Raw genomic sequence first — 22626 nt, forward strand, 5'->3', positions numbered from 1 at the left:
TATCACAGGGCTAGAGGCAGACGTTTTTATTTGAAGAGTGTGTGATGGACCCGCTCTTAGTCCAGCGTGTGCCTATGACGGGGCCGGGCCCTCCTGAGAAATTCCTTCTCATAGTCTCCGTTGTTTTGGTTTCCTTGCTTTTGCTGGATTGTTAGCCAGTAAAAAGGATGCGCTTTCCTCTTTCCACATACCCTTAGAAGAATGGGGTTGGGAGAGAGGCTTTGGGCCTTTGGTCCTATTAGCACCAATTTACTGCATTAGCTTCCTGTAGACAGAAGGGAAGTCAGAAAACAAGAAGTTCAAGTTCTGTCCAGTGGGAACCGTCTTCATCATCTTGTGTGCATGGAGGCTGCGCTGAATTATAGACTGTTCTCTCTAATGCAGTGCTTCTCAAGTGATTTGTGGCAAAGGGCCATTAAAAAAATTCTAATCCATTGCAGACCGACAATTTGTAAAATACAAAATCATGTGCTTGGGCATCCTGACGATGTCAAATTTCTGTACAACTTTCTAAACGCCTTCTCTTACTTTATCTGCTTATCCTTTCATCATAACAGATAGTGTGCAACCAGTATCGGTCCGTGGACCACACTTTGGGTAGCCCTGCTCTCGTGAGCTTCAGTATTTCCTTTTTACAGCTATGATGGTTGCTGGAGCAAGCTGTGGCTCAGCCACTCCTTGCAATGTTCATTTCCTCGGGACGCCTTTAGTTCGGGGGAGGGTAGGCAATGAATGACTAGATGGGTTTCTCAACAGGGGACATTTGTCTCAGCTCTTTATATTTTTAGCACAATCTTCTGTGATATTTGACCAACGTGAAGGAAGCAGCTTAGCTATCAAAGTGTTTTCCCTCTTGGGTGTTCTTCAGACCAGCGTGGCCAGAGCAATCGTCTTAATTAATCAAAGCCCAGGAGCAGAGATGAAGACATCTTGCTTGGCAGTAGAGTTTGTGTCTGGGGAGGAAAGGTAAGAATGCACTGGGTCTTCTTGCACATGGAAGTGATTCATAAAATGGGGCCTTTATAAGGTTCTGTGTACTTTATAAATGTTAGAATTTTAAAAAAATAATGTAGCTTGTAGCGATGATGGGAACAATCTGTAAAATGGCATTTAAAGGCACACTGAAGTTTTTTTCTCAGATGCTATGAAGTTTAATTGCATTAGTAAGCTACAAGGTACTTTTTACCTCCTTGTTTATGGTTATTTAAAGTCTGCCGCAGGATCTGAAATGAAAATGCACTGTTCAAAATTGGGAGTGGGGTTCAACACTTTAATTTATATCTTTGAAGAGTCATTTACATATTAGTTACGTCATATTGAAAAGAAAAACTATTAAAGTTAAAAGTGAATGTAGGAGCCGGCCCAGTGGTGCAGTGGTTAAGTGTGCACATTCCTCTTTGGCGGGCCAGGGTTTGCTGGTTCGGATCCCGGGTGCGGACATGGCACCGCTTGGCAAGCTTGGCAAGCTTTCTGCGGGTAGAAAGTAGAGGAAGATGGGCACAGATGTTAGCTCAGGGCCAGTCTTCCTCAGCAAAAAGAGGAGGATTGGCAGCAGATGTTAGCTCAGGGCTTAATCTTCCTCAAAAAAAAAAAAGTGAATGTATATTTTATGAAGACTTGATATTGCTTAATGGCCAGCAATAATCATGTGAATATCAACTTTAATTTATATCAGGGGTTTGTTGAATTTGAACTGAAATTCTCTGTGTCCTAATTCTACACGGAAACTCTTAGAGTTCCTTTGTCTCCTTGCTTGTTTTCTTCTCATTAATATACTGGAGGCCTCAAGAGTTTATCTCTTCAACTAACATTTATGGAGCACTCACTATTGTGAGGCAAGGTGCTGGCCACAGAGAAACCAAAAGGAAAGGAGAAATGTGTCCTCTCCTTCCTGTGCTTGCCATGGAGTAGAAAGATGAGACGAGCGCACAGGTAGTCTGACATCCAGGAGAGGCACAGCTTTGCACCATGGGCATGCGGATGAGAACATAATCACTTTTGGGCAGTGGCTTACAGTGTAGGCGGATACCTGGGGAGAGGAGGGATGATATTCTAGGCAAAGGTCAGCTACTTTTTCTACAAAGGGCCAGAGAGTAAGGACTTTAGGCTACGTGCACTAGTGGCCCTGGTTGCAACTATTCAATGCTGTGGTTGTGACATGGCTGTGTTCCAATAACATTTTTATTTACCTAAACAAGTGGTGAGCCAGATTTAGCCTGTGGGCTATAGTTGTAGGCCTTGAAGGGAGGGTGGGAATTGAACAGGTTGAATGTAGAATTGGAACTCTTTGTGTGTGTGCGTGTGTGTGTGCGTGTGTGTGTGTGTAAGGGGTGTGTGTGCATAGGTGATGGAGGCAGACATTGTTAAGAGTAATAATGAAGGACGAATGGCCCAGGTATGATAGGGCAGAAGGTATTTTTAAGGAGATAAAGTAAAGAAGAACCTGGAAACAAATGTGGATCCATTCTAAGGAAATTTGGATGCTGACCTGAGTAGTCTGAACTTTGACTTGAGGGTAATGGAAAAAAATCACTGTATTGGTGAGGGAAGCCAGGCTATGTGGCAGTAAAAACAGTACAAAACAAACAAAAACTATTCTGAGTCTTTTCATATAATGGCTTACTTCTAGCACACATGAAATTTGAATGTGGTTGAGGCCATTCTCCCCAATGATAGCCGGTCATCCTCCATATGGTGATTCAGTGACCAAGACACTTCCTTCTTGTGACTCTGCCATTTTGACACTTGGCTTCCTGAGCCACACAACAGGGGAAATAGAGCTTAGAAAACGCACACTTGCTTCTTAATGCCTTGGTCCAGAAGTGATACCTTCTCTTTCATTCATAGTGCAATGTCCAGAACTCATTGCATGGTTCTATGCAGCAACAAAAGGCCTGAGAAGCAAACCAGAACAGGTAAGCACTAGAAGTCACTACCACATTGTCTGCAGGCATAATGAAGCCACTATGGTGTAGGAGGAGGGTGGCAGAGAAGTAACATGATCATAGTGTTCCCTTTGGAAGAATAATCTAGAGGATGGCCTAGAGTCGGGAGAGGCAGGAGGCCAGTCAGGGAGTTACTATACTCAAGAGTCAATAAAGGACTGAGGTAAGGTGGTGGCAACGGCAATGGGAAGGAAATGAAAAATGCGAGGGAATTCAGGGCTAGTTGGGCATGAGGATAAAGAAAAGACTGGTGTAAAAGGTATTTCCTTGGATTATATCTCAGGAACATTCTCAGAGAAGTCAGAAAGAAGGGTTGAGTCCTAGAAGAAGACAAGCAATTCAGTTTTGGGGGCATATTGATTTTGGAGTGCTGGGTGGACATTGCAGTAGAACCTTCTGACAGAGTTGGAAATTGGGATTGAGAGACTCTAGATGTGATAATTGATGCTGTAAGGGTAGACGAGATCATTAAGTGACAAAAATAAAGAAGAGATGGGGGTGCCAGCCCTGTGGCTGAGTGGTTAAAGTTCTGTGCGTTCTGCTTTGGTGGCCTGGGTTCACGGGTTCGGATCCCAGGCGTGGACCCACTCCACTCATCAGCCATGCTGTGGAGGTGTCCCCCATACAAAATAGAGGAAGATTGGCACAGATGTTAGCTCAGGGACAGTCTTCCTCACCAAAAAAAAGAGGGAGATGGGGGCAGCTGGGGGGGAATGAGGACGAGGCAGGGAGAAAAGGGGCTAAGAGAAGAATGGCAAGACAGGGATGCTCTCCTTTCACAAAACCAAGGCAAGAAAGTTTCAGAAGGGAGCATGTTCAACACTGTCAAAAGCTGCAGAAGGATGAAAAGGCATGTTGTAACAGACACTGCTGATGTACTGCTAGTTTCCCTTGGGTCTCCTTTAGCGTTTCTGGGTGTTCCTTGTCCAGCGTTGATGTACTTTTGGCTCCAACTGCCTACAGCTGTGACTCTCCTTTTTTTTTGTTTTTTGCTTGAGGAAGATTAGCCTTGGGCTAACATCTGTGCCAATCTTTCTCTACTTTGTATGCGGGTTGCCACCATAGTGTGGCTGATGAGTGGTGTAGGTCTGTGCCCAGGATCTGAACCTGTGAACCCAGTCTGCCGAAATGAAATGCACTGAACTCAACCATGGTGCCATGGGGCCGGCCCCCAGCTCTGACTCTTTTTGCGAAGACTGCCTTTGGGCTACTGGGGTGACTTTGCTGGCACACTCAGAGAGAGGAAGTGCCTGGGATTTCCCTTCCCCTACCTCCCATCCTGAGTTCTTAGCCCATGGCTGCCAGTTGAGGAGTATGAAAGCCCAGCTCCCATGTCTTAGGTCGGGACAACTCTGAGGTGTAATTTATACTCCAGAGCTTCCATGTGGGACTTTGCTTGGTTTCTTCCCCTGCCTCCCCCACTCCCTTACCTGTTTCTCCAGGAGCACTGCCTTACTAGACCACTTGTCTATGAATCCTCTTCACAGGGTCCTCTTCTAGGGAACTGGATCTGTGATAGTGTGGTCTTGGGAGAACAGTCCTGATGATGAAGCAACACTAATAAATCTTGAGAGGTTAGAGTGCTGATCCCAGGTTGTAAAGTGTTGAGGAGTGACTGGATAAGGAGCTGGCTGGAGACATCAGAAGAGAATATTTGATGGAGGAGTTTGATGGTGAAAAGTTCAAGAGAGTGACAGAGTACTATAGTCAAATAAGGCTGCTTGTTTGGTTTTTAGACTAGAAGAAATCTGAGCATATGGATAGTCAGAGGGGATGAAATAAATGAGAGGCAGAGACGGAAAATACTAGAGCAAATGAGATGGGAGGTTGAGGTAGAAATAACCATGGAGGAGGTGGTAAAGTACATCTCCAGAGCGTAGGTAGGGGATGGGCATTACAAAGGAGGCGGCGTGGTGTGTCCTTTGACATAGACATGGGAGCAGAAACAAGACAACATGAGGTAGAGAGTAACAACATGAGCCATGAGGATGGTAGGAGCGAGGCTGGGAAGGACTTAGAGATGCTGGAGTGTAACGCCTTCATTTTGCAGATTATAAAAAGGTTCAGAGAGCTGAAGTCACTCAGCATGCAAGGAGCAGAGCTGAGACCAGAAGCAGGTCCCCTCATGACTCCTATACTGTCGTTGCTATCCTTAGTGGCCAGATTACCTGCAGAGAGAAAGCCACCTAAGATGGAGGACTTTGGACAGTGGAGGGGATGCTGATGAATACCCTCCTTCCCAACGACTCCTGGGTCAGCAACAGAACAAGGCAGAGTCTTAGTCTCTCCTGGAACAGGTCCTCCTGAGTGCCACAGAACACGCTCAATGTGACAGCCTCAACAAAATGAGTTGTTGCGTGGAAAAGCATCTTTCAGCCCAGAAAAACCATGGATTTGGGAGGAAATACTCTGAGGAGAAAGAACTGGGTCCTGGTTCCCAGGACAGTTTTCAAGTTGCTTTGAAAGGGTGTGATGGTTTTAATGCCCTTAATAGGGGCGTAAGCACCATGTAAAGAAGTTCATCAGCAAAGAGAAGCCTAGCAAGTTTCCTGGCTCTGGAAGGGGTGGAGGTCAAGACAGCAAAGAGGTGGAAGGGGTCTTAGGAGTTTTTTGTAAGGGTCTGGAATTTAACTTAAGTCATTAGCTATTGGGCATTAAAAAGGGGCTTTATTTTTGCAACAGGATTTATGGCCTTTTATATGTTTATTTTTCCTTCACTATTAGACATCCAAGGAAGAAAGAACACAAGGGTCAGAGACTCCCTCTGTCCAGCAATAGGCCACATCTCCCCAGGTTCCCAAGCTCAAGGTGTTCGCTAGAATATAGTGATGGGAGAAGGGCATACTTTCACTGACCTGGACCAACAGTTGGCCTCCCATCTCATCTAAGAGTCAGCCCTCCTACCCTCATTCTCACCCCATTCAAGTTGGCCCCACCCCGTCCACTCAGGTTCATTGTCATTCACTGACTCTTTTGCTCACATTTTCATGTCATTCACTGTGTGCCAGACCCTCTGCTTGGTTTATGAGAAATATAAAGTAGAATCAAGTACAGTAGTCGCCCTCAAAGAGTTTACCTGGGGAGCCTTTTTATATCCCTAAGGAGTTAAAAAAAATTGCTTTAACTAAATCAATTCAAGGCAGTTTTAAGAGTGATCAGTGGATTGTTAGTCACTTAAACTACAAGTTTAAGGATTCAGAGGGAGAGATCCCTGAACTGGTCTGGCTGTTCTGTGATGGTTTCTTATTGGAAGCGGGAGGACTGACAAGCCTTCAAGGTTGGGTAGAATTTGGATGCCGAGAGCGAGAAGAGTCTAGGGGGGCATTTGCCTTCATGCACACTTATGTATGTAAATCTGTGATGTATGTTTAAGCAGATGCAGTGCATAAAGGGGACATCGATCTGTTTTTATTCCTAAGGCAAATGAACTTGTGTGGACAGCACAGGGGCTCATTAACTGCTTGGTGAATTGGAAGGCAGTTTCTGAGAGATTGGAATGCTGAGCATGGCAGCCCTGAAAGATCACGCGGTCAATATTGAGTGAGGGACTCTGAGTTGCAAAGATTCTACTAAGGAGATGTTATGGGAGACACAGGGTAAAAGAAGATGCTGTCGGTGCTCTTGAGAACCATGCAGTCAGTGACGGGAGATGGACACAAGCACACGAGCAGAAATTTAACAGTTTAAGGCTTTTAAATGATCAACATAAATAAGAGGTTCTCCAAAATTACTAGAAGAATTTGAGTAGATAGTAGTGGGGTGAGAGGGGAGAAGTGTTGATTATACTTAGCATGACTTTTTAAAAGAACTCAAACCCTTGGCATTTTGGGAGAAATGTTAAAAGAAGCAATGATAATAAAGATATATGAAGGGAACACATGATTGCTCTCAGGAGATTTGATACTGAATCTGAACACCTTTGTTCTTTCATTTTATATCAACATTTTGCTTTCATCTAGTGTCATGGTGGGGCAGATAAACATGGAGAAGTAACTCCTACAATTACCTCCTAAACCCGTGTTGAAGCATTAATTTTCTCTCCTGTCTCGCTGTTTTTATGTCACAGCCAGAACTGCTAAGGTGTCACCATAAACTGTTGTTTTGAGTTTTACCTCTTTCCTTAGCATGTGGTCGCTCACCTATGGAGGCGCTAATGAGCAATGGAATGGCAGGGGTACACCACGCAGGGTGGGGAAATGGAGGAGCGAGGTGAGGGATCGTGGTAAATTTGAAGGCTTGAACTTGCATTTCCAAAATGAACGTGTCCATCCATTGACAGGAAGACATTCATTAATTGATGGATGGATCTTTAATCTCCCACTTTAGGGATCGTCCCTGCTTGGCCTCAGACTTAGTTCTTTCTTGACCATAATCTGGGTGTTGATGAAAGTCCTTCTACAGTTGGAAAGAAAATTTCGCAGAATAACTCAGAGGTAACACAGCCGGAAAGCAAAGAGTTGACTGTACCATACTTAATTGACAGTGGAGGGGTAACCTCAGGTTACGTGCCTTTCGACTCAAGTTCCATATTAGCTGTTTGCTTGGAAGGAGCAGATGTTTTGGCTCTGGTGGTCACTGCTCACCTCTGTCTGGGAGGTGCATCAATCACTTTAATTATAATGGAACGTGGGGCCAGGAACTGAAGGAGAAAAATCAACCCAATCCCAAGAACAATCTTTCTTGATGAATTCTCCCCTAAATCGAAACAATTCACTGGGTATCCCAGCTGGGGTTCATATGCTTTTGATTACTGTGGGCTATTTAGCTCTACAAAATGACAGGCTGCTTAATGGACTTTTAATGGTTATAGGTTTCTCTCTCTTTTTTTAATGAGCTTCACCAGTTTGTTACTAATGCCCTGTAGAAATCTGGCGAGGGGCCAGACTTGATGTTACACGTTTCTGGTTTCCAGGCGGCATACAAGCAACCATCGTAGCCAGTGGGGAAGTATGTTGCCCATCGTGGGGTAATGCCATTAGGGCATGGAGAGCAGGAAAGCTAATTGGGTGCCCTGTAGTCCTAATAATTATGTCATCTTAGAGAAGGTAGTTGCACTTTGTCGCTGAAGCTACGCTGAAGGCTTCAAAGGTCATGGGATTCCAGGTGGCAGGAGAGTCTGCAATGCTGGGAGTGGCTTTGCCTTCCTCTGAGTTCTGTAGTGTTGGTACAAGGTGCCCATCAGAGACTCGGTTGCATCCTGTCCACCAAAGGGCCTGAGAACATATCAAGACCAGGGCTAGGTTTTATTCAATCATGTCTGTATCCACAGCGCCTGCTGCCAGATCGGGCCCACAGTAGGTATTCAGTTCACGTCTGTTGAATGAGAGGCCACAAGCAGTTAGGAAGAGTGATGGAGAAGAGCTTGTACTGAAGGGACTCCCTCTTGAGGTCTCTGGAAGAAAGCGTGAGATCTGAGGCAAGAGAAGAGTGAGAAATGAGGAAGACGGAGGCGTCCTGAGTCACTGATAACTATAACTCCCACATCTTGTCGTGCACCAATCATTGTGCCAAACGCTTCATATATATCACTTCCTGTTGGTCCTTCCAGCAATGCTGAGTGGTAGGCAGTGTTTCACAGCCAGCTTTGAGGGGAAGATGCCCAGGTTTGCAGCATTTACTTATTTCTGTGCTAAATACTCCCACTACAGCCTGTTTCAAACTACCAGTGTGATGTCAGGCTGCTGGTAAAATTCCAGAAAGTGTAGCAATTGGCTCTTGTGAGCTGGTGTGAGCACACCACCAGAGGTAGGTATCCTCCCATTTCACAGATGCAGAGGATGAGGCTAAAGAAGGAAATAACAGGCCAAGGTCGTGGAGGAAGTCAGGGGCAGAATCCAGGCCCAGAATGTCTCCAAAGACTATGTGCTTGGCCACTGCACCACACTACTTTCTGAAACTTGCCTCCCACACTCTCGGAGTAGCGCAAAACTAGGAAGCCGGCAATGAGGTCCCAGCTCATCTCCCACTCACTCTGGTTTCCTGGGGCTGCTCCTGTAGGTCTGTATGCTATTCGCTGTAGAACTTCTTTGGAGGTGTCCTGCTTCCTGCCACCCCTCCTCACTTACCCTGCAATCACCTCACTTACTCCACGGAGGTTTTGCTTCTTAACTTACAGCAATACAGGCTCCGGTCCTATTGTGAGGTATTTATTGTGGTACACCTCCTCATTTAATAGACAAGCAAATTGGGGGCCGGAGAGATTCAATAATTTACTCAAATCTACACAGCCTGTCAGTGACAGTGCTGGAAATAAAATCGAGATCTGATTTCTCATCCAAGGCACTTCCCTTGAAATGACAGGGCCTTCCATCTCTTAAGAATAATAAACGGGACTTGGAGTTTAAAAAAAGTAGATGGGGGTGGATTTTCCTGCCCCGTTGCTGATGATCTTACTCACTGCTGGCTCCCATTTTGAAAGATTCAACTTGACTTCCCTTGATTCAGGGGCAATGAGCCGAGAATTCAAGGACAGGCACCAGGCACACGTTGTGAAGCGAATGCAGCAGACATGAAAGACATTCTTTGGGAGCTTTAGTGGCTGGGGAGGTGGGGGAGGGAGAAGAGGTGGGGGCTCCTTGCTGAAATACCCTCATGTTTCGCAGTCCCGAGATACTCCTAAATCACGCCCAGGTCATATGGTGCCTATACTTGTCTCTTGGCCCAGGGTGAAAACAGTTCACGTTGTAAAATTAACTTTCCACATTTGGCTGGCCCATGCGGGCCAGCTTTCTTTCAAAGCGAGTTTGCGAATGAATGAATGAATGTGTTGACTGGGTTACTGTTCTTAGGGGAGCCTTCTTTGCATCGGACTTGGAGAAGGATTAAAGCTGGTTTTGAAAAGTGTTGGTGCTCTCCCAAACACAGCATGCTGATAGAATTCTGGTCGCACTTTTATTTGCTATGGAACAAAATGCTCTAGTTTCATGGAAGAAATAGCCCAGCAGATGGTGTTTGGTGGATGGCATGAATGTAGCCTTGTAAATAAGCATTCAAAATAGACCAGCTTTCCCCCAAATTTACCATCTGCCCCTTACCCCATGAGGTCCACAGGTGGTAAAAGAAAGGAAATTGATGCTTTTAGTTGTTGTTGTTACTATTTTAGTATCCTCAAATTATGGAAATTCCCTAAGTTATGGCATTCTTAAATTTCGTTATAAAAAATTGAGAGAGTGATGCCTCCAATTTAACAGATTTTTCAGGGTTTAATCTGGTTTAAGAATAATCGTCTAGACGGCATTGCCCTGCTCGTCTTCTTTTTTGGGGGGTGGCTTCTGATGTGGTTCTTTCTGCAGCTCTCACGGCGGAGGGTCTTCTGCTTTCTACCCTGGCTCTGGGCACTGTGGCTTCCAATCTCCAGAAAACATGATAATCGAATGTGTATAGGATCTGGAATCGTACGTATCTGGGTTTGAACTTTTGTCCAGCCGTGGAGCAATGGACAGTTAGCCTAAATCTCAGTTTTCTCATCTGTAAAATGAGAAAACAAATGGGGTTAATGAAAGTCCTGGAGGAGGTTGTTAAGATTAAATGAGAAAAGCCACCTGAAGCACTCAGGACTGTGTAGGCAATGCTCAGAAAGTGTTCATTGTTATCATTTATATCATCATCGTTGTCATCAATATCGCCATCATCATTATCACCATCACCATCACCTCCAACTACGATACACAGCTATTTAACTGGGTGGTAAAAGAGAGTTCTGGATATTGGTGATTTACTTTGGCGGGGGGATGAAGGGTGGTAGAACTCATCAGGCTAACTGCTCCCACTTTTTTTTTCCCCCAGAAGGAGATTTCCATAGGCCACCAGCCAGAACATGGGATGGAATGCTCTGTGAGGCTTTTGGTGGGTTGTGTTGCCTATTGAGGCAGGGAAGATTTAAGTCAAGATTTTCTCACATTGTAAATGGTGGATGAGTCAATGGGATGGACTGAGAATTGGCATTAGGAATCTAAGGTCAGAATTTTTTAAAGATAGGACTCTATTTTTAACACTTGGGCTGTGGGAATTCTAGATGTTTGATTCTCCCTCATTTGTGGGAGAATGGAAAGATTGGGTTTAACTTATAAAATTAGTTTGCTCAGATCTAGGGTAAGAATTGATGGGGGCTGGATTTAGAAGACCCTAACTTTTTAAATTTTTGTTGCAGTTTCAGGGATGGCAGAGACTCAGGAAGAAAGGGCTTAGGTGGAAGTAAGAACCCAAGAGGGAAGCCTCTGGAGCGTATCTTTGTAGAGCGTCTCACTGGGGTGTAGTTTTTTCTGTTTTTAGTGACTGTGCTTACACTGAGAGAATGGGGGTTTGCTGGGGTGCAGCTTATTGAGAAGAGGAAGATGTTCTAAGTGAGACTTAACAGCTCTTCAAAAGGGACCAAGTGTGGGGCTGGCCTGGTGGCGTAGGGGTTAAGTTCACACACTTGGCTTCAGCGGCCTGGGATTTGCAGGCCTGGATCCCAGGCATGGACCTACACACTGCTCATCAAGCCATGCTGTGGTGGTGTCCCACATACAAAATGGAGGAAGACTGGCACAGATGTTAGCTCAGGGACAATATTCCTCAGGCAAAAAACAAAGGACCAAGGGAGATTTAACCCATAATATCTTCCCTTTCTAGCATTTACCTGGTTCTTTTCTCAGAAACTTCCAAGTGGCAGTTGGAATCACGGAGTTGTAGTGAGAAAAGGTTCCCATCTCCTTATGTTGCAGATAAGGCAACTCCAACAAAAGGAGGTTAAATTTTGATTACCACCCTACCACCCTCAAGATCCAGAGACCAAAGGTAGAGAGTGTCCTTGTATTCTTGGTATAAAAACATCAGGATCATCCCATTTTTTCAGCCCTCTCTTATGCTAACAGTAGATGTTTCTGAACTCATTGCATGCTGGTTAGTACATCGTTATCTTTAATAAACTTTAATTGAATGTCTAGCCTAGTGTGTACAAAGTTCATGATGAATAAGACATAGCCTTTCCCTTTACAAGCCTTAAGATCTTCAAGAAATAGCATCAGCATTCAATGAAGTAAAGCCGTCTCAAGTTTATAAACGTTCTGCCAGAGAAGTTTAATTGAGAGTCCCAGCCCGGGGGCCAGGGTGGGGTTTTAGTGCCGGCTTTCTGCCTCTTCACCAACTGTGACAACTTGAGTAAGTCACTTGGTATTTTTGAGGCTCTCTCCCATCAAATTTCAAACACTGATAATATCTGGCCCTCCTGCTTCTGAATTTTGAGACACAAATGAGATCACAGGTTTGCCTATAAACTGTGAAGTATAGTAGAAATGGAAAGGATCCCCCTCAGTGGGACTGCACCCACAGAGTGAAGAGTTAAAGGAATTTATCATTCTACTTATTGTCATCACCATCATCATAATCTTCGTTATTATCATCAAGGAGTTTTCATTAGATACCTCTTGGTATTTAGCATTTTCTTGCTCTCCAGCACCTGCAAACCAAAGAGCCACTTTCACTCAACATGTCCAGGTAATTGTGACAAATCAGGGTTTGCATCATCTGGTTGGATGTTGCAGTGGTCCATGTCACCTTTTGTATTTGTACACAGCAACTCGTGTGGTAGTTTGCTTTTTCTCTTATCCACACTATGTTCAACATAGTGAGACAGTTGAATTATAACTAATGATAGGGCTTAATTTTTTTTCTCTATCAAATCCACAGATGTAGTGTTAACTGTTGTGATGTAGACAGTGATGTGGTCTAGGAACAACGTCCTTCACATTAAGGAATTTTATGGAGAGCTGGCACAAGTTGCAGATAATCTTAAGAAACAATTCCTGGGTCCAACAGAAGGCAGATGTCATTAGAATATACTATGGCCCGGTGATTATGATGCTTATTGTTACCAAGGCTGAAATAAACATTCCAGGCTGGACCTACCTCTTCTTTAGAGATGTTTTTGCTTGCTTCTGAAGCAACCTGAGGATCAGGTAGTTTCCTACTTGATATTCATTTTATTCTCCCTTGTTCTTTTATAACAGAAATTGGATTTTATTTGAGTGACCATGTGCTCAGCCTCCCTTGTAGCTAGAAGTTAGCAATTAGATTAAGAGGTTGTTAGGTGGGATTTCCAGGAAAGCTGCTTGAGAATGGAACAATAGCTGACGTGTACCTCCTTTTGTCCATGCCTAGATATGGATGTGACTACTGGAAACTCTCTAACTGCTATCTCAGACCACGAGGCAACCTAGAGGATGGAAACCACGTGCTGAAGGTGATGGAACATAATGTTTGCAGGAGCCTGACACCATGGCCCTGCCATGAAATCCTGGACTGCCTTGCTCCAGACTGCTTTCACGTGAGGAGGAAACAAACTTGTTTAATCACTCTTATTTCCAGACCCTGCTACTAGCAATCAAATGTAGTTCCTGGCTGATACAGATGGCTTCTCCCCAATGAGTAGTGCCCTTGTTTCTTTGCAGCTACCTCCTGGAAACACTGTCTGTTGGTCCATGCTGATTCACAAGCCCCTACAAGAGCAAAGTTGGATTCAGCTTCTGCTAATGAGCGGAGGATTTGCTTGTGAATACAATGCTGGGATTATAAGGTTTTGGCAGCCATGCCAGAATAATAAGGTCAGATGGAAAATCATACCAGCAAATATCTTCAGTGAATATCCTGTCCCAGTCCAGTGCCCTCCAAATACCATAGCCCAGATCCACAGCTCGTGTGGTAGGATTGTAGCCTCTCTTCCTCAGAGCCATCATGTCTGTCTGTGGGGAAAATGATGAGGGTCTTGGGTACCACTCCAAATTTTTCTCTGTATAGCCATTCAGCAGGAGCCCATATTTCTTCTGACTTGTAACTGAAATCCTTGTTTGTTTGAGTTTCTTTTCCCCAGCAATTTCATCTGTAATCTCAAAGATGGTAGCTGCAATTTGCATTGCTAATCTCATCCACCTTTGGCATGACATGTGCTGCACTGGAAGAGGCTTAGAGGACATGCGGATGCTTCCTCAGCTCATTCTGTCTCTGTTTTTTGGGAGCATCCTCTTGACCATTCACTGTGGGCCCTGTAGTGCTGCATCCATCTTTGACATGATTTTAAGGCTAAATTTCAGGGAAAGAGTTCAGAAAGATTTCCATAACCCTTCAGTTTCTTTCTCATCACAGAGATAGTCAATCTTTCAGTGATATCTTGGCACATTCCTGGGACTGAAAAAGAAAACAAAAACAACAACACCAGGGCAAATCTAAGGCAGCAGACCCGGGAAAGCTGAATGTTCTCTGCTGGTCTTCCTCTTACTGACGGGTTTGGTGATCATGGGCCAGATCTGAGTGTGTTTATCAAAGGCAGCTGCTGGCATCATTTAAATCTAATTCATAAATTAAGGTGACAAGATTGCCCACTGTACGTGACTTTTGAGGAGTTTGTATAAACATTATGGTAAGTTTGCTGGTCCAACCATATTCGGGGTCACATATTTCTCACATAATCCCATATACCTCACATACCCCCAATATTGCTTACAAGGATTGATTAGATGGGTGAGGTTGCCAGTTATGGGGGGGATTAAGCAAATATCTGCTAATGATTTGAAAACAATTTTGCAAGACTGTTATGGTGGAAGGAATTTCTTTCCCTTGGAATAACTTGTAGTTAAAGACACACAGGGTACGGCCAGGGGGAGGAGGAAGTTTGTGGCGAAAATATGTCCTTACTTTTGAAACTTTTTCTCAACATATATGAACTTAACCCAAACTAAAGACTTTACTTCTGTTTTGCTGTGACTTTAACTATAACAAACCAAAAATCATAGCAGTCTCTAATAGTATTTTTTCAACTTAATCTTCTTTTCAGGAGATTTAGGTCTAAAAATTGAATAAATACACTTAAGAAAAAATTCAACTCACCTGGTACAAATCGCTAATACTATAGAGTCAAAAATTTATTACTATTATTTTTTACAAGCCTTATGTTATTCTATAATATAACACTGTCCAATAGAAATATGATGCCATGTGTATGTAATTTTAAATTTCCTAGTAGCCACATTAAAAATGTTAAAAGAAATAGGTGAAAGTAACTTTAAATATATCTTATTTAACCCCATATGTCCCAAGTATTATCATTTCAGCATGTGATCAGTGTGAAAAATTAACAAGATATTTTACATTCTTTCCTAGCGTATCTCAGTTTGGGCTAGCCATATTTTAAGTCATCAGTAGTGCAAGTGGCTGGTGGTCAAAGTATTGGTCGAAACAAGTCTAGAGGATAAGGGTTGTATCCGATTTACAGAATTCCCTTCCCAGCTAACAAACCAGTGCTAAAAGAACTGATTTTTGATAATGAGCTTTTCATCCTCAGACGTTCATAGTTCTGCTTTGAGTGCTAATGTCTCACAAGACCTCCTGGGAGTAGAGCTGGTCAACTTACAAGAGGAAGTCCCCCAAAACTGCAGGAGAACCAGACTTTTTGAATAGAAGGGAAAATGTCCCTAGATTAGGCAGACCATGGGTTCCATGTTTTATGGAAGTTTACCCCCTTACAAACAGGAAGGTTCAAGGCATCTATTTTTTTTTTTTTACCTGTAGGGGGAGCTCTTGTCACTTCACTCTGTACAAATTCCAAATCTGGTTCTCAGAGGCGGGCAGCTTGGAGTTCTTTCACCTGGGTCTGTGGAGAGTTTGTTTTTGGCTCCAAACCAGCAGTGCTTTCGCAATCTCCACACGTTACGGCTGCTGAAATGCTAGGACACCAGCCGGGTGGCGGCTTGAGTCTTGTGATTCCCAGGCAGTCCGGCGAAATGATAAACAAAAGTCTTTTGTGCAATATTAATAAGCTTTAAGCACTCCCCAGCCGAGCCCCTTGTCATCCAAGTAAGTCATGTGTATCAAAAGCCCTTATATGTGAAAGTTTGTTTTCATATCTGGCTGGCATTGAATGGGAGCCCCCTTTGCCATGTTGTAAAACAAACATTTGTTTATTTTGTGAACAGTGCTGGCAGTATGACACAGGAACCAGGGGCTGAATGGAGGGACCCCTTTCCAAGGAGGCGCCTTTGAAAACCTTTCTGCTGGACCATTCCAACTGTCAACTGATCTTGAGTTCTGTTTACATTAAGACAATGACAGTGTTTCCTAAATAAATAAGTCAGAGGCACCCGTGGGCCTTAATGAAACCCCATAAATGGGTGAGGGGCCAGGGGTGGGGGAAAGGAGTTTTTGTGCTGTGCAGAAACAATGGCTAGTTCATCTTACCGTGTATCCGTGGCCTGTGTTTTTAAGACAGAAGGGGGCCTTTGTGTTAATTGCACTGATAAAACTCTCCTGACAGAGCTTCCCCTGGAACACTGGGACAAAAGATGTGACATTTTGCCCCGTGTGAATGCCACACTGCCAACAGACATTTTCTAAAGCAGAGGAGTATTGGTCACCCCCCTAGCAGATCAGCTAACCTTTCCTGGTGTGCAGAGAAAATAAATAAAAGCCGTAAGACTAAACCATCTGCTGTTAGGGGTGTCTGGCTTTTTCCTGGGTTGGTTGGGAGCTTCCAGGAATCCACTTTGGTTTCTGACTGGTCCAAGTCATCTTCAGGCACAACGGACACAGAGGCAGGCAGTTATAGTAGAGGAGACGTGCTGACTGGGGTTCTGGGTGTCAGTGGGTTTTCCTGAGAAGCAGGAATTTCAGCCTGTTCCTGGAAATTACATTTCTGAGCAAAAGACACTTTCCAGGTGTGGGGGACTGGAATTGGCCACTCCGAGATATGTCTCTTTGGCATGAGGATTATTTGGGGCTAGTTACCTTTAATAAACTGCAGACAGGAAAGCAACTCTGAAAAGTAGAATTTACTTACCCTTTGTTAACAGACATTTACATTGTAAAGGAAATCTCCATCTGTAAAGGTGTCTCCCTCTCTGTACCAGGAAGAAGGGGGGATGACCTTATCTCTAGAAACTCTTAATCAATGCCAAAGGCAAGGACTTAAATCTGCATAATCTGGTAACCTCCTGTAACTGACTCCCCCCACCCCCAACATCTTCCTTTGTCTTTAGCTGAAGAGGATATTTCAGGTGGTGGCTTCAGCCATTTTGGTGAGTTGCTCAGCTTGCCTGAGCCTCTCCCATGTATACATGTTATAAAGCTTTGTTTAATTTTCTCCTGTTATTCTGTCTCACGTGAATTTAATTTGTTCTCTGGCCAGAACAACCCACAGTGGGTAAAGGAAATGTCTTCCTCCCCTACAAGGTAGATATCTTTTGAGAAGTTTGCCAAGTCTGATAGCCAGATCTCCTTAATCTATGAGTTATCACCAACCTGGACCATGTGACTGCCTCCCCCATTACCCCCAACCCCAAGTCTGATGGGACCATGTATGGATGCTTGAAACATACTGAGCCATGTGCTACCATAGGACCGAAAAGCTAGTGGGGGTGGGAGGTGGATGAGAGAGAGAGAGAGTAGGGAGAAAGGGAGAGAATGCAGGTCTGGCTACATAGTCTTGGCTTTGAATTTGGAGAGACACCCCAAATGAGCATTCCTGTAATAAATCTCCCTCCCTTGTTTCCTTTTCTCCTTCCTCCTGTCCCTCCTCCTCTTTTTTTATTTTTATTTTTTGTGTCTGCTAACTTGGTTACTAATATACTCTATAACAAATAGGACTAGAAATAGAAATCCCTTGGTGATGTGCAAATCCGTGTGGCTTAGTATTGAAATAATGAATTTGGACATTGACAAAAGTTTTGGTTATTCTCTCCTGCTGACATGTGGGGCTGTCAGGCTGAAATGTGGCATAATTCCATTCATGACTCTGAAGCAATGGAATCGTTGAGAAAAACATTTTTTTCCTCTTTAAATTATTGACACTGTAAAAACTAGCTTATCACAGCTGCTCGAAGTGCTGGACAGTTTGGATGATCTTACACAATGACTGATTCAGGGCTTTGGGTGGCCATATACACAGATTGATCCAAAGGGCAGAATGAACAGAACGGTTTCTCCTGCAACCCTAGCTGAATAAATGTGGTTAATTCTGGGGGCAGAGAGTAAAACTTTCAGTGGCCAGTGGGTGAGTGTCGGGGGGTGGTATTTCATCTTCTTTGATATAATTAAAACAAAAACTCAAGAAAACCTTAAAGGTTTCATACCATCTTACCTATGTCTTGTGCTTTTTCTTCCAAAGACAGAGGGTGAATGCTGAAGAGGTGATACAAATTCGACTCTTCTGCCTGACATTGACGTTCTCCAAAGGATCTTTGGAAAACCCGGCTGGACACCTTGGGCTATTACTGATCTTATGTTTTTCCTTTTTTTCTTTCATCTGTCTGTCTGTCTATCTATCTGTCTATCTCTCTATTATCTATCTATCTATTATCTATTTATCCATCATCTGTCTATCAATAAGTTCTGGAGCGAAGGGGGAACATTGGCTGATAAGAATGAGATATCCTCCTTACAATCAGAGGGAGCTTTTCATACTGAGAAACAAAGGACACAAGCCTCACTCATTGGGATAAATTGTAAATCATGTCCTCGCTCCACCCATTGGGTGGTGGTGTTGTACTAAGGGATCTAAATGACCCTGAAAAAACATCCTTTCTCCTGGTCTGAAATGCCTCTCCCTTTAGATCTTTGGAGATTCCGGTAACCTGGTGAGGCAGTGACATTTCAGAAACTCCAGACAGATCTGTCCCTGACAATGAAGTGATTGTGTGTGTGTGTGTTTAAATTACAAACAATTGACAAGCCTTTTATGACTGTGATTGTACAATAAGGAGCAATGGGCAAAGCTATCAAATCACTTTAAATTGGCCTCTCAGTATTTTCCTGTTTGCTGACTAGATGGAGTTTATCAGTGGATTGACATATTTCCTAGCATATGTGACCTCGGGCAGTCACTCTCCATTTTTTTCCTGCCAGGGTTTTGTTCATTCATTTAATTAAAGTGTGCCGACTGCCCAGAAAACGCTTGGAACTGTGCTGGACGTGATGATCGCTGCTTAGAGCAGATCTGCTGCTGCTCCATGGACCCTCTGCTCTATGTGATCACAAGAGAGCTCACCCAGCCAGTGGGAGCCAGAGAACCCGTTGGTTGGCAAATGAAGTACACAACGCCCAGCCTCAAGCAATGTGCAGTCTGCTCAGTGAGATAAGGAAAGTGCCTTTGTTCCCTAAGCAGTGTGACCCCTATGGAAGTGGCAGAAGGTGAACATGGACTGCCCGCAGGCAGAACATGTCTGGTTGGAGGGATGACCCAAGTCATCGTTAAAAAGGGGTTTGACTATGTCTTGAAGGACAGGAGGGGTTGGAGGAGTGGGCAAGTGGGCGCTAGAGAGGGGAGCGCAATGGGGAGAAGCAGTGTAACTCTACTAGGGAGGCCTGGGCTGGACAGTGGGAGGTTGAAGACAGAGACTGAAGAGCTTTGAATACACGGAGGAGCCTGGCCTTGATGCTAAAGGCAATGGGATGCCAACTTTTGACTAGTTCACAGACTTCCTTAGGCCCTTTTTGACCCCATCGCTAGAGGTTTCAAACTGGGGCATTATCTTCTCTCTTGTCTTTCTTCAGAGGAAGATCTCCCTCAATCCACAGCAGACTCCCAACTTTGTAGTCTGAAAACAATGAGCTGGAGCTTTGGGTTAAAAGCCCAGTGAAGGAAGGGCCCTGGAGATTGGCATGGAGTGGTGTGGAATTGGTTGTTTGTTTATGGTCTCAAGCTGCTTTCCCAGAAAAGCTCTCTCACAGAGAGGGCCTTGTGGAACGCGTGTGTGTGCGCAGGGTGTTTGTGTGTGTGTGGCGGAAGCAGATTTCTGAGAATATCTGGCAGGCTAATGGTGAGGTCGCCAAGAGGATTTATGCTGTCTTTCTTGGAGCCCAGGATGTTGAAACACAATGATAGCTCTTTTCCAACTTAGGAAGAGTTTTCTAGGAGAACAGACACATATACACATGTAAATACACACACACAATATATATATCCAGGAAAAAAAAGATATAATTTTTTTTCTAATCTTCATGAATGTATTTATTTTGCGTTTTAGGACAGGTTCTCCGTCTCCTTTCAGCATATATATCTGTTAAGGATTTTTCTTCTTGAATAATAGATTGAGTCTGCAGAACTCCATCTATCTTTCCCTTGGATTATTTCTCTCTTCATGCAATATGTTTTTGACCTAGATAGCATCTGCCTTCTCCTCTTCAGGGGTTGCATGCTGTATTGTAGAATGGAGAGGGGGTGGGAGACGTTGGGTGAGCAAATCATACCAATCTGGGTAAACTATTGTCTTCCTAATTTGGTCCTGTTGGCAGAAAAGAAAGCAATGAATGGAAGGCCCAAAGGGGTGCTTTCCAAGCCCACCAGCTCCAGGAAGACGAATCATGGCTGTAAATGCATCTGTTCAGGCAGCAAGTTAAATATTTTATTTTACTTTTTGTCTCCAGGCCAAAGGTGGGCAGTGATTCTACCCGAGGGACTGGACGTGTGTGCAGGATGTCCCACGTTGTGACACTCGGGGTAGGTTGTGAAGACTGCAGTCAGACTGCAGAGGGCAGTATGAGACCGAGCTGTGTGGCCTGGCCAGCGCTGTTCCTAATATAGGCCACCTGTGATGTTTCAAAATAAATTATGTTAGATGGGGAAACTAGTCTATTAAATTTACAGTAAATTGTACTAGTTAGCTACACCCCAAAGAAAGTCCTTGTAAGATTTTTTCCCTCTTCCCCAATTTCAAGACATCAAATTTTGAGACTGGCTGAGTGGCAAACTTGTACTCTCTTCTCTTCGGGGGTGTGAATGTGTCGCGTAAATCCCTGTGATGACAATTGGGATGATATTTAGTGCCTTACGATGCACTGAGATTGAACTGCACTGGGTGCTAACGCAGCTCTGCGTGTGGAGAGACACTTCTTTAATTGTGATAGTAACCCAGGCACCTTCTCAATCTTTTCTGGAACAGTAAGAACTGTAACAAGTTTAGGGCAGGAGCCTTTCGTTCAAGAGCTGGTTCTGGGTGCTCAGGGTTCTCTTAAGGTGGGTTTCCAGGAGGAGAGGAGGTTGGTGGGTGTCAGAGAGAGTGGCTGGTCTGGCGTAGAGGTGAAGTGTATGCTTTAGAGTCAGACAAGCTTGCATTCAAACTTGGGTCTCTAATTTCCGTCACTGTAAAGTTGGGGTAGTCATGACGGCAGTTTCCTACAATCGCTGTGTTAAGTGAGATAATATATGTGAAATGCTTACCACAGTGACCTATAGTAGAGAGTCTCCAGAACATGATATCATTACTGGCATTGAATTCATAAATGTAGTCATGTGTCACTTAATGATGGGAATACGTTCTGAGAAACACACTGTTATGCGATTTCGTCGTTGTGTGAACATCAGAGTGTACTTACACACACCTAGATGGTATAGCCTACTACATACCTAGGCTATGTGGTACTAATTTTATGGGACCACTGTCATATATGTGGTCTGTCGTTGACCAAATGTTGTTATATGGCGCATGACTGTATTTCTTGAGCACCTACTAAGGAAAGTGATGGGAAGCAATGTCAACACGATCCTTACCCTCAGGTCTAGTGAGAGAGACAGACATTGAGCCCTTATTACGTCAAGGCAGGGCTTGAGGGGAAGTGCAGCAAAGTGACAAAGAGCATGGACTCTGGTGCTAGAGTGCCTGGGTTTTAGTCCAGCTCTGTTACTTCTAGCTGTATGGCTCTTGGAAAGTCTCATACCCCACTAGTACCTACCTCATAGGGCCTTGCAGGGATTCCATGAGTTAATTTTTACAAAGTATTAGAATGATGCTTGGCATGTAGTAAGTGTCAGAAATGCATAACTGCCGATTATTATTGAATGTGATGAGGTTTGAAAGGGAAAATCATAGGATGCTGTGGAAGGGTATTATAGAAAGAAGTAAGTGAATTTCCATGAAGGTGGGGCACAAGTCACAAAGTAAACTAGGGGAAAAAAGAATGTTAGGTAGATTTACATGTGTTCTTATGGAATAATCTCCAAGATCATAATTAAGGATTTAAAAGCTAAGGCAGACCAGTATGCACAGCCTGCCCTCATTTATGTAAAAAATATTTAAATCTATCATCTATCTATCTATATCTATCTATATCTATCTATCTATCTATCCATCCATTATCTATTTATCTATGTGTTTACTGATAGACTATTTTAAGCAGGATGCACTAAGAGATTGCTGATAGTATTGCCTTGGGGATGGCTGAGAAATTGTAATGGGAAAAAGACTTATTTTTTGACTGTTTGAGATTTATGAGTATTTATTATTTCTTTGGTTAAAAAATAATTAAATTAGAAAAATGACCACGTAAGAAGATATATATCTTTATGATCTTCAGGCTAAAAGACAAATAGTAAAAATAGGGCTAGTCTTGAGTTTCATGTAATGGAGGCCATGCTCCCAGGTCTTTCTGGGAGTGGAGAAACAGGCTTCTTCTACGTAGGAATCTCAGATCTAATTATCAGTCCATTAGGATTATTCCTAAGGCACAGCTTTTCCTCGTATCCTCACATGTTTCTCAGGCCATCTTCTGACCTCTCAGATTCTGTTTTCTTATCATGTTGTTCCACACCACCCACTGTAACCTGATTTTACTGTCTGTGTTCTGTTTTGCACTAAAATGACAGAGACAGTACATATCGGAGAGAAACCTTTGGATCCCAAGCAACTTTAGGCAGGAAGCAGGCTAAGAATACTACTCA

The 22626-nt window shown here is 43.7% G+C and overlaps 1 long non-coding RNA gene across 1 annotated transcript; it reads left to right on the forward strand.

The window, feature by feature from the left end:
- Positions 1-743: 743 nt before the first annotated feature.
- On the forward strand, positions 744-18096 carry LOC139045511 (uncharacterized). The gene is made up of 3 exons (XR_011503967.1): positions 744-966; positions 2848-2915; positions 13086-18096. It is a non-coding gene; the product is annotated as an uncharacterized lncRNA (long non-coding RNA).
- Positions 18097-22626: the final 4530 nt, after the last annotated feature.

The sequence above is a fragment of the Equus asinus genome, chromosome 6 (genome assembly GCF_041296235.1).
Source record: "Equus asinus isolate D_3611 breed Donkey chromosome 6, EquAss-T2T_v2, whole genome shotgun sequence".
NCBI lineage: Eukaryota > Metazoa > Chordata > Mammalia > Perissodactyla > Equidae > Equus > Equus asinus.